The sequence below is a fragment of the Equus asinus genome, chromosome 20 (genome assembly GCF_041296235.1).
Source record: "Equus asinus isolate D_3611 breed Donkey chromosome 20, EquAss-T2T_v2, whole genome shotgun sequence".
In the NCBI taxonomy this organism is placed as follows: Eukaryota; Metazoa; Chordata; class Mammalia; order Perissodactyla; family Equidae; genus Equus; species Equus asinus.
The window spans coordinates 105,999,148-106,012,030 of record NC_091809.1 but is presented as its reverse complement, the minus strand read 5'-3'; positions in this window follow the sequence as shown (position 1 = coordinate 106,012,030).

Below are 12,883 nucleotides of genomic sequence, written 5' to 3'. Positions count from 1 at the left end.
ACAAGAAAAAATCAGGCAAGCCAATCAAAAAATGAGCAGATGATATGAACAGATATTTCTGCAAAGAAGATATATAGATGACTGATAGGCACATGAAAAGGTGTTCGACATCACTAATCATCAGGGAAATGCACATCAAAACTACAGTGAGATATCACCTTACACCTGTTAGAATGGCTATAATCACCAAGACAAAAAATAATAAATGTTTGAGAGGTTGTGGAGAAAAGAGAACCCTCATGTACTTCTGCTGGGAATGCAAACTGGTGCCCCTACTATGGAACATAGTATGGAGATTTATCAAAAAATTAAAAATAGAAATACCATACAACCCAGCTATCCCACTACTGGGTATCTGTCCAAAGAACTTGAAATCAGCAATTAAAAGAGACTTATGCACCCTTATGTTCATTGCAGCATTATTCACAGCAGCCAAGAGGTGGAAGCAACCTATGTGCCTATTGATTGATGATCAGATAAAGAGGATGTGGCATATATATACAATGGAATACTACTCAGCCATAAAGAATGACAAATCATCCCATTCGCAACAACATGGATGGAACTTAAGGGTATTATGTTAAGCGAAATAAACCAGAGAGAGAAAGACAAGCACTGTATGATTTCACTCATATGTCGAAGATAAACATTTGGACAAAGAGAACTATTTAGTAGTTACCAGGGGGAATGGGGGTGGGAGGGGGCAGAGAGGGTGAAAGGGTGCACCTATATGGTGACTGACAAATAATAATGTACAACTGAAAGTTCACAATGTTGTAAACTATCATAACCTCAATTAAAAAAATAGGACAGATGTCAAAAAAATGTAACCAGAATACTATTTTAATAAAATAATTTTTTTAAAAAAATAAGGCACTAATTACACCAGAAAGAAAGTGATAAATTACCTTATGTTAAAATTAAGAATTGCTATTTACCAACAGTTACCAATAGAAGACTAAAAAGGCCCGACACAGAGCAGTGAGAGAAGATGTTTGACATGTCCGATGAAAGATGAAAGGCATACCTAAATAAATGCAACAAATCAATAGGGAAAAAAAAGATAATGCAATTTTTTAAATAGGCAAAGAATTAAATAAGAAAAAAGCACAAAAGAGACTATCCAAATGGACAACAAACACATAAAAAGCTTACTCACTTCATTAATCATCAGAAAAATGCAAATAAGACTGTAAGTTACCACTGCACCATCCAAGAACGCTAAAATGAAAAAGACTAACACCATGAGAAGCTGACAAGGATGTAGGATGGGTAGGATTCCCAGACACTGCTGGGAGCAGTATAAATTCCTTTTGAACACTTTGGAAAGCTATTTTGCAGTATTTACTAAAGCTGAAGGTATGCGAGCTTCATGGCCCAGCAATTCCATACGTTCATCAGAATCGTGTTGTGTGCATATACCCAGTAAAAATTGTGCTATAAAGTTCATAGAAACACTGTAATCACCTCAACTATACCCACCCAAAATGTCTATCAACAATAAGATGTGTACGGATTACTATGTTTTTATAAAATGTAATATCATAAAGCAAGAAGAATAAACACACAATTCGTAAATGTTATAACACAGACAAATCTTGTAGAGAAAGCTGAGCAAAAGAATCCAGAAACAAGAAGTACATACAGCCGGATTCAGCTGAGAGTTTCAGAAAGAGAAAGTCTGAAAATTGTCCGTTTGATTTGGTAATTGGGAAGTCGTTAATGACAAAAAACACCGGAAGGGAAAATAAAATTACTTTGGGTTGATGATTGACAAAAAAATGAGGAAGGGTACACTAATATTTTTGAGTGTTGTGACTCGGAAGTGGAAAAGAGATTGAATCATAGCCAGGGGGAATTGGAGAGATAGTATAACATCGAGAGTGCAGATGAAATACGGTTGTTGAAAACTTTAGATGAACGAATATGAAATACATAACAGGGACTGATAAAATTTAGGAACCATTAAAAAGCAGGGCAGTGCAAAAAGAACTCAAATTTAGAGAAGGCAACACAAAAAAGAGATAAGTCAAAGAATTAGGAACTAGCATAAAAAGCAGAAACAAAAAAATTAACGAGCAAACAAAGATTTGCAGTAAGGGCGACAAGACCGGATAGTAATAATAATATACAGGTTTCATGTTACTGGTAGTGGAAATAGCATTCATAATCTTACAGAAAAAAGAATTCAAGAAGAATAAATTTGATGCGAGCAGTACAATTCATAAGCTCATCCTGGACGTCTTTAGAAGAGAAACATGAATCAAGACAAGTGAAGGAAGTGACCCAGTCAGATATTCCCATATCCACTAAAATATCAATTCTCGACAGAAAGAATCAGTAATAAAAATTGAATCCCTGTTTCTGTTGTTTGAGATAGACGTAACTATTTGTAAATGTTCCCTTGCTATGATTAGTCATTTTATGATTTTCCTCATAATTGTATGTGTGATTAGGTCCAACAACTGCAAATCCCACACCATGACTCTGGGGCCATGTGCTATAATGAACATGAGATTGCTTTACTAGGTGTATGGCTGTGCCCAGGTCACACAGACTCTTGTGCATTAGTTTTCTCATCTATAAAATGGTTAAAATAATACTTTTTCTTCCTTGCACAGAATGTCGTTGTGAGGAACAATTGATTTAAACATATGTGAAAGTATTCTACAAATTGTAAGTATTCAATACCATTATTAGTGTGGTAATAATAACAGTTATTATTATAAATGTTATCATTACCATTATTATATATTGGAGTACTGAAACAAGAACTTATTTTGAATTTGCTATCTCTTATAACAAAACAGACTTTCAAACTACATAAAATTATCAACTCTGAAACTTACTCACTTATGTGTTGAGTTTTCATAGTATAAAATAGCTGGAAAAGATTACAATATACCAGTGCTGAACTTTGTGGGAAAATCTGACTTCATAATTTCCTGCTGGATTGAAGTGTGCTGTTCATCCCAAGCGTGGACCCTGAATGATAACTCATCCGTTTGGCCTTGTTCATTCTTTATAGGTAAAGTGCTGCAATTCCTACATGTACCTATAAAGAAATAGAATAATTGGAATAAACATATAAAATAAATTATGCTATGTAAATTTTACTTTAATCAATATGAAACAATGCAATTTGTAGTTGTCGAACAGAAGGTGACAGATTTTCTTTTTCCTACTGAAGAGTTTTTCTTATTTTTTGTAGGGTTTTTTGGTGAGGAAGATTTGCCCTGAGCTAACATGCATTGCCAATCTTCCTCCTTTCTTGTTTGAGGAACATTCTTCCTGAACTAACATCTGTGCCAATCTTCCTCTATTGAGTATGTGGGACGCTGCCATAGCGTGGCTGATGAGTGGAGTAGGTTGGCGCCAGGATCCAACTAATGAACCTGGGCTGCTCAAGTGGAGCACGTGGAGCTTGAACCACTCGGCCACGGGGCAGCCCTTGGAGAGTTTTTAAAGAGCACAAATTAAAGGCAATCCTCTTAAATATCTTGGAATAGATTTTGAACCTTAAAATACATGGCTTTGAGGAGCATTTTCATTTAAAGTATTTATAACTCAGGCTGTTTAAACCTACTGATTACAAAATGATCTTCATGTCACACCTTTTGCGTTGTGTTTTGTTTCCCAGTGCTCGGCAAATGGAAGCCCTTCCCCAATAAATTCCCCCAGAAAACAATGGTTATTTTCCCTTTCTGCTTTGAAGCAACTGATTTATTACGCTCACTTAAAAATCTTCATTATTCATTATTTTAAGTATTAGTATGTGTTGTTCTGCAATTTTGTCAGAATATTGAATATTTGATAGTGTATGAGACAATGTTACTTTTAAGTGTTACAAAAATTAATAATGTAGTGTATTTAGGGGAGCATTGTCTTCCTGTTTCTTACTTAAGGGTCAATGAAAACAACGTTTTTAAATGTCAAGGAAGCAGGCTCAGTAACGGCTAGCCCAAAACTCCTCATATTTGCTCGTTAATGAATTACATAGAAAGACAAGTTGTATTTTAGAATAGATTCAGTAAGAACTTGAGATAATTGAACATGGCCTATTTCGGTATCTCCTACCCCACCTCATGTTTTCATGGGATACTTTTTGTCAGTTACTTAAAGGAAGAAAAAGGGTAAAATATATTTGAGGATGCGAAGAAAGAAGAAAGTAGCATTGACTCCATCTCTCCATTTTCCCACCCCTGGGTTTAAGGATAAAATGCAGGGAAGAAATTCGTTCCCCTGGGATATTGCAAGTCAGAATGGATTCAGTGGTAATGGCTCCTCGTGGATAATGACTCAGCTGTACCGATATGTGCACAGCAGCTATTCAGGAGCAACCTGAGGAATAGGCTTGAGCTGGATTTGGGTAGAGCCAAATCTCCTCTCTCTCTCATCTCGCCCACTCCTGGCGGGCCTTGGTCCCTCTCCCTCATTACAACAGAAATGTAGGTTCGAGCAGCTGAGATGGGAAGAGGAGTACTTTCTCACATTGCCTTTTTCATTCTACAACTCAGTCATAAAATTACAGCTCTAATATCTTTTGAGCAATTGCTTTGTATTAGTCAGAGAAATAAGTTTTAATAATTCAAAACATATTTAGAACTTGTCGATCATTGAAAGGTATCTTGTATTCTTGAAAGATTTTAAATCAAAATACTCAGTCTCTGAACCCTAAATGTGTGTACTATAAATCTTACTTTCCATGCTCATGGAAGTAAAATTAAAATTATATCCTCTTAATATTTTATTAGGTTTCAAGAGAGAATTTTGGATGTGGGAACAATAAGAGTTTTGATTACAAATTGGGCAGCTTTGAACTCCAACTATGGACTGAAAAATTACTGAATATTATCATCTCTGTCCCTACTTAGTATCTCAATAACTCTGTTTCAATGGCTTCCGTAGATATTGAATTAAGTTATGAAGGCCTTCTTTACTGTAGAATGTTAGATTTCAGAGTTGGAAGAAAGTTTGAAGATCATGTATTCAATATCTAATCAGTGTTTGATTTCCCCTGTGAGCTTTGTTCTCCAAGTGGCTTTTCAACTGTTTATTTCCCTGCAGAGAGGAAGCTCCCACTCCTATAAGGCAAAACGTTAACTTGATGGATAACATAATTGTGGAAACAGTCTTGTTTACTATTTCCCTGTGGCTCCCACCAAATGGTCTTAGTTCTACCGTCCGGATCACACAAAACAAGTCTCATTCCTCTTCCACACGCAACTTTTCCGATATCGGAAGGCATCCTTAGCAGCGCTGGTTCTCTTTGTATGACAGTTTGTCAAATTTAAGTGTGCTCAAACCCAAGCTACTTTTCCTAAAGAAAGTTCCCAGAATTGATACAACGTGATTCGGCTGAGAGAGTCCAAAAGTGTGCATACCCAGGCTGTGTCCCTGGCTCTGGCATCGCCTTGCTAACGTTCCCCACTGCCTCGATAAAGGGAAATCTCACACTGAGGACTTTTCCAATTCCTCACATTGAGATTTATTTTGTAGTTTAGAGAGCAGACTAAAATTCTAAATAGATAACAATATATACTGTTTCACTCAGACTTGGTTTAAGACGGCCCCATATGTTGTCCTACTTCATGCTGCACTGAAGAAACACGACTCTGACTGCAGCACGAAATCATGTCTTTACCATACTCTTTAAATATTTGTCTTCCCAGAGCTGAAATTCTCCCATTAGCACCTGTTAGGGACTAAAAAGTGCCCTCCCCCAATTCATATGTTGAAATCCTAACCCCAAATATAACTATATTTAGAAATAGGGCCTTCAAAGAGAGTATTAAGGTTAAAAGAGGTCATAAAAGTGGGGCTCTAATCCAATAGGACTGGTGCCCTTATAAGAAGAGGAAGAGATACCTGGGCCACCTGAGGACACGACAGGAAGACAGTCATCTCCACGACAAGGAGAGAGGCTTCAGGAGAAATCAAATGGGTCAACAAATTAATCTTGGATTTCTGCTATTTAAAGTGCCCACTCCATGGCATTTTGTTACAGTAGCCCTAGCTGACTGATACGGTACCGCAGGACCTTCTCTTTAGGATACAAACACGAGCCACCATCCTTAAAGAGTATTCTGTTCCCTGTTTATCTGCCAGGCTATCCAAGTCCCAGACTAATACAGGTAAGGCACGCAGTGCATGTTTCTTAAGAGAGAGAAGATGAAGTTCTCTATGCTAGGATCTGTTCATCTGCTACGGATTAGAATTGGGGGGGGTTGGCACGTTAGGATTTGAGCATTAAAATTCTCTTCTTTAAAATATCACTCAACTGTCACTCTGCCAGTTATGTTCAGTTCTCAGCCTCCCACTTTAGATTGTATAAGCAAATCGGAGCAAATCCAGAGGAGAGAAAAATGGGATGGTGAGGGAAACACATCTTAGGACAAACACTAGGAGTTTGGTGTTAACTGAGCAGAGAACACCTCCAGTGTTTGAAATGCCACCATGCAGAAGAGGCATTAGTCTTTATGGTTCTGGCATTAAAGGCTAAAGCAGAAAAAACTGGATGAAAAAAATATATAGACAGGTTTCATCTCCTGTATCTAATAGATATGGTAGATGAGCTCTCTCTCTATAAGCTTGTAAAGTGTAATGGAAAATAAAATGTGTCTTTTTTATAGCAGACACATAATGTTTTCCAAGTATCTATAAAGCCGAAAAAGCTTACTATTTTCTGTAGTTTGAATATTACTGAAAATGTTACTCATGAACACTAGCCCGCGGGCAAATGGGTAATGATTTTTCAAGTCATTTTTTTTACAATAAATTGTAAAGACTCATTTGCAGAGCGAGAAAAATGATATGAATAGCCTTACTTACAGGAACTGTTTTTTTTAATGGCTTCATTGTTTTCTTGATGAGATGATGGACTTTACTGTGGAATGAAAGACTCTGAGATCTCTTAGCAGGTCCTATTCTCAGTGAATACTCCTACCCAGAAAAGAGTCAAGCAAAAGAACACATAAAAATTTACCCTTAGGTTAATATTTTCATAAACTTCAGACAGTTTGGTACTTAACCTTCCAAAAATAGATTATTGGAGAGAACCAAAAAAGTATAAGTAAATATACTCATTCGAAATCACATTCTTATAAAACAGTGTGATCGGCTTTCATGAGTGTGAAGGGAAAAGAGTTAAGATAAACTAAATATAATACCATTTTGTAATTGCTCTTGCTAGTAGGACATGCTGTTAAACATTCAAATAAGTTTTGATCAGCCACAGAGAGAGATTTTCAATGATGGGACTTACAGACTGATATAAATAAAACTATTTGAGATTTCAGTTTTATTTTAGAAACAAAAATATTCTGGAATGTTTAAACTCTACAAAGGGAAAAATGATTTTGTTCAACAATATTCAAAATTAGTTCATTTCGGTGATAATTAAAATGGATGGCCTATAAAATTTAAAATATATAAATAAAAGCAAAAGAACTCTCTTCGCGTGCTCAAATGCATTACTTATTTAATTGAGCAAATAAAAATCTAAGCAGAAATCATTTTAAAATAAAAAATATATTATTATCATGAACTTTAATGATTCAAGATTACTGTTTCTATTCTCCGGATTTATTATTATTTTTTAACAATTTTAGTTCACTCAAAACAATCCTAGTACCGAAGAATACGTGTATGAATAACAGTGTCTTTGTGTCGTTGGTTTGTTTTCTCCAAAAGTTGCAAGGACCCCAGTCTTGATCTAGAAGTTTGGTGTGAACCCCAAGAGTTCATCTGTGTCATTTCAGGGTGTAGGGAGCAAAACGTTGAGGACAGTGGGATGTCACAGAGAACACAAAAACGCTGAATGCTTACAAAAAACGTAATTGTTGACTGACCTTTAATACTGTGGGAAGGGTTTGGAGGCGATGAAACAAAGTGATTTCAAATGTTATTTCTGTTTCAGAACCTCTTATTATAGAGTCCCATGTGGCTCTAATGCTAGAAATGTTTTGCTTTAAATGAAGCAACACTGTGGTTAAAGCCCTACAAAATTATACTGCTGTACCAAACTTTGAAATTCTTTATAGTATATAAATATTATGATTTTCACTAAAGTCATGAGCTAGTTTTGTAACTAAAATGATTAAGCCATTTTCTTCAATTTTGTGAGATATCACGTGAAATTCCAATAAAGGGAAGTTTTATCTCACCCAAGTAAACAATCCACCTCATTCATATAGTGGAAAGCAAAAAGATGAAATTATTCCAACAATCACCTCCAACTCCAAATTTTTATGTGATTCAAAAGAAAAAGGGAAGGTTCTAAGGTTTTTATCGTATTACTAAGTTTACAAATTTTTGTTATCCTTTAAAAGAGTAGATGTTGCCGCTACATTGGCCGTGTTCCTTATTTTGCAATGTTTATGATCACAATTTCTGTTTCTAGTTTAAAATTTAAAATTTATGTGACTTTTACAAAATTAAAATAATTATATTATACAAAATTCTTTAAATTATTATCTGAATTTTCCCTTAGAGTCGCTGATTAAGCTAATGCACACGAGAAATCTCCACAAACATGAGCATTTATATAGATTCCATTAAAACTTGCTTTATCTTTTTAGTTAAAGAAAAGCTGGACTATATAAAGATAGACAAATTAACATTATGTGCCTCAGATTCTCCTGGGACACTAAGGTCTTTATCTTTAGAATTCACCAGCTGTGACAGATGTGAGAGGTGAGTGAACAGAACAATCTTCTACCATATAGACAAGCTCCAGAGTTTAATCGCCACTGCACTGTTACATTAAAAACGAGTGGAAGAGTCATCACACAAAGACATTTCAGTGTAATGAAATCACATCTGCGACTCTAGACTTGACAACCTGCCATTTTAAAACTATTTGTTCTGATTTAAGTTGTTTCAGCATATATACCTTTATTGAGATAAATTGATGATCCTCTTCAGCAGAACAGAGAAATTCTGGTCATAAACATTAGAAAATAAGGAGCATGGTAAATGTAGTAGCAACATTGCACTCTTTTAAAGGAGGAAAAAAGCTCACACGCTCAGCAATATGGAAAAATCTCAGAGCCCTTTGCTGCCTCACTTTGTTTTTCTTTTTCTTTTGGGTCACAGGAAAAAATAGAGCTGGAAGTGGCTATTGAAATAACTTCACCTGTATACTTTCTGTAGTAAATGAGTTTACTGAGGCTTCTGTACTAATGTACCAGCAAGATAGTGGCATTGTAAGGATAAACTCTCCCTTCTTTTCCACTGAACATTCTACTATGCCATGTAGCCTAATTTCTGTTTGCTTATATGTTGTAAAGTACTTTTAAAATCTGTGATGTTCTATTTTAATGAAATTTTATGACATCATCTTTTAGATTCTTTGCTTTGGTTCCAATTAGAAAAACAATTGCAGTTAAATATTACATAAGGGACATAAAGGATAATGCCAAATCTTGCCATCATGCCCTTCTTTCCTGCAACTTAAAAGCTCTATAAGAATGACATCAGTATGATCAACAAAAACAAATATAAAAATAGATCATTTTAAAGATATGATAAATTTTATTGTAATGAGTGGCAAACGTTCAAAACAGCACACTTGTGATTTGTGCAATCTTTTGTTTGTATGTTTTAATTAAAGTTACATTTTAAAAATGAATTAAAGTTCTTAGTCTTTACAGTCAGGATATATATATAGTGATGTCATTTGCAGAGAAAGATAGTAAGAGGAACAGTATTAAGTGTTCTAAGATAATATGTAAATAAGTTAAGCTGGCAACAATCACAAACAATTCTATTTGGCATGATACAATGCCATAGTATGTTCTAAAATCTTTGTGTAAATATGTATTTCACTCTATGGAAACTTATTAGAAAGCAGAAGCACTTCAAGTAATGGCAGGAAATGATTTTTTTGGCCAAACTTTGGAATATTTTTAAAAGACTTTCACAGACAGTTGGGGTAATTTAGTGATATTTGAAAAGAAAAAAATTTATGTTTGCTGTTCTTTATTCTTATTGTTAATTTTTCTATGATAAAAAGCTGCTGGAGATTACATTGTTGGTATTTCTGATTTTGACAGTAAAACATACAAAAAGCAAAGAGAAAATGAAATATGCCCCCCATCAACTAAATTGCTTATAGCTTTTTTCCATTTTCCTGTTGTCTCAACCTCATAAGAAATATGTTTGCTTGCATTAGCTCTGGTAATACCTTTAAAATAAAAAAATAAACCCTCACTCACACCAAATTTTCTAATCTTTTGTCTCCTATTTTATTATTGTTTGAAAATCTCAAAAAGAAAACATCAAAAGCTTTGCTCTGGATAGTGGGTAAACTCGAAGTCAGAGAGTGTTGGCTTTGATCTTGAATCCACAAGGTCTGACCATTTCAATCACGAGTCCTACACACCGGCTTGTATTATAGGAACATGCAATCATCCTATTCCTCAGAACACTACTTTTCCTTTAATCAGTTATCTTTAAAGGATTAAATTATACATACACACACCCACAAATTCAAAAATTCCAGAGAAGTGGAAGGAACAAGGCAAAGTCCATCAGGAAGCTGATGCTCTCTTAGGTGGAGCTTATCACCCTACAATTGAGAACTGCATGACTCTTGCATTGCCGTGTAGGGGATTCTTGTATGGGGAGGGTTTTAGGGTGGGGCCAGATTGCAGAGGGCTTTGAATGTCAGGCCTAAGTGTTTATGCAGTTGCCAATTAGTAATGGGGAGATTTGAAATATTCTAATGAGGAAACTGAAGAATAAAAAAGGAAATTTATTCTTTCTAGCAACACCTTTGAAGAACCCACTACCTACTAGACCCTTTGCTTGGTCCTAGAGGAATGAAAATAAGACCCAATCTGTGTCGTTTTGAGGACTCGTTCTAGTCTGGAACAAAAACATGTTACTGGATAAATTGGGAGATGATGTGGCAAACACTGTAACGTAAGTAAGGATCAAGAACTATGATACACTGTAAGGGACAACGTTAATCCCAGGGGATTTGGGAAAGATATTCCTTGTTTCAGATTAATTTTTAAGTGATATAAAGGATGGTTTTAGAGGACAAATGCAATTGATCATTAATTGTAATTATACAGATGTGGATTAATAGCTGTCTGGGGTTTGGATGGTACAATTTAATTTGGTGAAAAATATGAGATATTTTATTACCATTATGACTCTATTTTTATTTAAATATGAAATTTGCAATTATTATTCCTTTTTTACGCCATAAAATAATATCACTTTTAAGATCTCTTTAGTCTAAGCTTGGTTATTAACCAAAAATCTGGAATCATCCACATAGGATGTTACAACATAGCTAGGTGAATCACACCACTCCATTTCCGATGGTTTATTTGCTCAGGGGTTAGAGTAATATGTTATTGGGATAAGGCCTGACTCATCTTTAAAATTCCGTCATAGAGGAGCAATGTTTCAGGACCACCCTTGCAGTGTTAGCCACACATTCCCCAGGGATCAGTCAACAGTTTGTACTCCTCATTTGTTACCTGATGTTTGCTGAGGGTCCGCTATGTGCCAGGCATTCTGCTTAGGTACTGGGGATACAAGTGATAATCCCTATGTTCAACTGGTTATAGCCCATTACAGTGGACAAGAGAAAAGTAAAAATTAATCACTTAAATAATTACATAGCATTCTATAAAAGATGCATACAAGGATCTAAGATCATTATTTTGGGTGGGAGGATGATGTCAGATAGGATGTTCAGGAAAGAAAGCTATGTAGAGGTGACATTTAAAGCATGGAGGAAAGAGAAAAAAACATGCCAGGAAGAGAAAATAATGAGAGAATTTTTTCTGTTTAAAGAACTGAAGAAAGTCCAGCAGGGTTGGATCAGGATGAGAGGAGGAAGACATGATAAGTTTGAAAATACAGGTAGAGATCAGGTCACAGACTCTTATAGGTAGAGTGGTCACTGGGACTCAGTTTGTCAGGAAGAGTACTAGTTTATGCCTATTTTCCTGCTATAATTATTAATAATGTCCTGTCTTAGTTTCAAACATGTCCTAGTTTGGAGAAAAATTATATGGTCATTTCACATATCGGCCAAGGTAAGTTTGAAAGGTATTTGGCATACAATGGAAAGCCACTGGAAACTTCAATATAATTTTAAAAAAGACTACTATAGGAATTAAGTAGAGATAGATTAAAAGGTTATTAGTGGAGATGGGCAGACCATTTAGCACGAGTGTGTTGGCCAGGCAAGAGATGATGATGGCCTGGGCTAGGAAAATAGCTGCAAATATAGAAGATATCCAGATATACTTGAAGTACTGTTTCAGAGGCAAAATTAATAGAGCTTGTTTGATTGAATGTGAGGATAATAAACTCAAAGATTTTTAAATACAATTATGTCTGCTTTTAGGACACCCTTTTGAAACGCATATTCCATTATCAGGTCACGAGGAGAAGTACCAGAAAGAAAACATATTAGTCTTAAATATCAAGTCCACACGTGCAGGACGGGAAAGTACAATCCAGGATGGATTCTCAAAGTGCAATGAGCATCCTTCTTCACAGAGCATGTGTTACTTCTCTGTGTCTCAGGAGTGGGCTTGGCCTATATCACCGATACAGAGCAACAGAGAATAATTTAAATATGAAGAAAATTTCATTAAACGAAAGGATTGTGTGTTCATTGCATAGCAGAGGTATGGGAAAATATTTTAATCAAGTCGTTCTCTTTCCCTTTGCACTTTTTCTTTCCCAGAGAGCAAAGACTTTTATGAACATTTCATCTGCTTTGCCCATCTGAGCTCTCTGCACATGGTAAGCAGTGTTTATATCTTCTTACTTCTGGTTTATTCACGTGACTGGCTTCACAAGAATGCATTCGCTTTTGCTCTACTGGAGGCCCATTTTTGTTACATAGAGT